Genomic DNA, 3,447 nt, shown 5'->3' with positions numbered 1-3,447 from the left:
GTCCAGTTTTCCCAGCACCATTTGTTGAACAGACTGTCTTTCCACCATTATACAGTCTTTCCTCCTTTGTTGTAGATTAATTGACCACAAGTGCATGGGTTTATTTCTGGGCTTTCTAACCTGTTTCATTGATTTGTTTCTATTTTTGTTCCAGAACCAAATGTTTTGATGATTATAGCTTTGCAGTACAGTCTGAAGTCAGGAAGCATGATTCTTCCAGCTTCATTTTTCTTTCTAAAGATTGCTTTGGCTAGGGTCTTTTGTGTCTCCATACAAATTTTAAGACTTAAGACATATAACACAATGAGCAAATTGCCTGGATACACTTTTTCTGTTGCTCTGTCAAAATTTTAATCTCTCTTCTATTAATACAGAGGTAAAGAATAATGAGTGTGTTTATGAATATCAGCCACATGAAATGGTCTATTTTTAAAAGATAAAAGCCTGAGGTTAAACACTCTATGCCCAAGGAGGGTTAAACTTCTCCATAGGCATAGATGGTGGTTACATATACTTTTAATACTTATTTCTATTTTTGGCTTGCTAAATTGAGGAAATTTTTTTGTTGGTTTGGTTTGTTTTTTTTATGTTTTTTTCCCACTTGAACATATAATTGCTATTCTAGACTTTTCCCTGTTATTAAGATAAATTAGTTTGATTTAACCTCTGAGAGCAAAAAAAACAAAACATTTTCTCAAACATTACATTTTTTTAACATCTTTATTGGAGTATAATTGCTTTACAATGTTGTGTTAGTTGCTGCTGTATAACAAAGTGAATCAGCTATATGTATACATATATCCCCATATCCCCTCCCTCTTGAGCCACCCACCCCCATCCCACCCCTCTAGGTCATCACAAAGCATTCAGTTGATCTCCCTGTGCTATGCAGCAAATTCACACTAGCCATCCATTTTACACTTGGTAGTGTATATATATCAATGCTACTCTCTCACTTCATTCCAGCTTCCCCTTTCCTCCCCTAGCCATGTCCTCAGGTTCATTCTCTATGTCTGCATCTTTATTTCTACCCTGCCACTAGGTTCATCAATACCATTTTTTTAAGATTCCATATATATGTGTTAGTATTCGGTATTTGTTTTCCTCTTTCTGACTTACTTCACTCTGTATGACAGACTCTAGGTCCATCTACTTCACTACAAATAACTCAATTTCTTTTCTTTTTAGGGCTGAGTAATATTCCATTGTATATATGTGCCACATCTTCTTTATCCATTCATCTGTCGATAGACACTTAGGTTGCTTCCATGTCCTGGCTATTGTAAATAGAGCTGCAGTGAACATTGTGGTACATGACTCTTTTTGAATTTTTTTTTCTCAGGGTATATGCCCAGTAGTGGGATTGCCAGGTCATATGGTAGTTCTATTTCTAGTTTTTTTAAGGAACCTCCATACTGTTCTACATAGTGGCTATATCAATTTACATTCCCACTAACAGTGCAAGAGGGCTCCCTTTTCTCCAAATCCTCTCTAGCATTTATTGTTTCTAGATTTTCTGATGATGGCAATTCTGACCGGTGTGAGGTGATACCTCATTGTAGTTTTCATTTGCATTTCTCTAATAATTAGTGATGTTGAGCATCCCTGAGCATCCCAGATTGTTTGTTGGCAATCTGTGTATCTTCTTTGGAGAAATGTCTATTTAGGTCTTCTGCCTATTTTTGAATTGTTTGTTTTTTAGATATTGAGCTGCATGAGCTGCTTGTATATTTTGGAGATTAATCCTTTGTCAGTTGCTTTGATTGCAAATGTTTTCTCCCATCCTGAGGGTGGTCTTTTCATCTTGTTTATAGTTTCCTTTGCTGTGCAAAAGCTTTTAAGTTTCATTAGGTCTCACTTGTTTATTTTTGTTTTTATTTCCATCTCTCTAGGAGGTGGTTCCAAAAAGATCTTCCTGTGATTTCTGTGCAAGAGTGTTCTTCCTATGTTTTCCTCTAAAAGTACTATAGTATCTGGCCTTACATTTAGGTCTTTAATCCATTTTGAATTTATTTTTGTGTATGGTGTTAGGGTGTGTTCTAATTTCATTCTTTTATATGTAGCCATCCAGTTTCCTCAGCACCAGTTATTGAAGAGGCTGTCTTTTCTCCATTTTATATTCTTGCTTCCATTGTCAAAGATAAGGTGACCATGTGTGTGTGGGTTTATCTCTGGGTTTTCTATCCTGTTCCATTGATCTATATTTCTGTTTTTGTGCCAGTACCATACTGTCTTGATTACTATAGCTTTGTAGTATAGTCTGAAGTCTGGGTGACTGATTCCTCCAGCTCCGTTTTTCTTTCTCAAGAGCGCTTTGACTATTCAGGCTCTTTTGTGCTTCCATACAAACTGTAAAATTTTTTGTTCTAGTTCTGTGAAAAACACCATTGGTATTTTGATAGGGATTGCATGGAATCTGTAGATTGCTTTGGGTAGTATAGCCATTGTCACAGTGTTGATTATTCCAGTCCAAGAACACGATATATCTGTTTCTATCACCTTTGATTTCTTTTATCAGTGTCTTATAGTTTTCTGCATACAGGTCTTTTGCCCTCTTAGGTAGGTTTATTCCTAGGTATTTTATTCTTTTTATGCAATAGTAAATGGGAGTGCTTCTTTATTTTCTCTTTCTGATTTTTTTGTTGTTACTGTATAGGAATGCAAGAGATTTCTGTGCATTAACTTTCATAAATTACATTTTAATACTTTCTGGCTGTTGAAGCCATAACTTTCACTCAAAAGGTGTATTTCTGACCTATTTGAGCAATAGCTGAAAAGATTTCAATATCAATGGGACTCTTTCTTTCTCAAAGACATATATCATCTCTCATCCTCAGGCTCAGAGATTGAGCAGATTAAAACCTTCATTTTGAAGTATCACAGGAACAGGAAAATAATTTTGAGCACTTTGTTTTCCAGCCAGATTTAAGGACCTTTGGATTCCCTTTGTTTATACTGGGGAAGGTACACTTCACTTGGAAGACATCTTCTTCCCTAAATGCTCATGTCACCATGAAAATTTTTCATTAATAATGGGATTCATCAGGATTTTCTTCATAAATTTCCAAAAAAAAACGTACCACTTCCTCTGTAAGTAAACTACTGAGCTAGTTTTTGATGTCTTCAGCAACACGGACCATAGTATTTAACAGTGATATGCTTCCAGCCATCTCTCTATTGATATGAAGAGTAGAATAGATATTAGATATAGTCATAAGAGTGTTACCTTATATATGCTAACTGAATTCACAATATTAATTTTATTTCACTTGAAATAAATAGTAGTTAAATTGAAGAATTTGAAAAAAGTTTAAAAAAACCAGTAATTATATATATATATATATATATATATATATATATATATATATACATATACATACATATATTTGTTTTTTCTATGTTATGATTCTCACTTAGGGACATAGATTATATTTCCTTTTCTACCCA

Source organism: Lipotes vexillifer, unplaced genomic scaffold (assembly GCF_000442215.2).
Source record: "Lipotes vexillifer unplaced genomic scaffold, Lipotes_vexillifer_v1.1 scaffold1605, whole genome shotgun sequence".
Lineage (NCBI taxonomy): Eukaryota > Metazoa > Chordata > Mammalia > Artiodactyla > Lipotidae > Lipotes > Lipotes vexillifer.
This window is presented reverse-complemented; position numbering follows the sequence as displayed.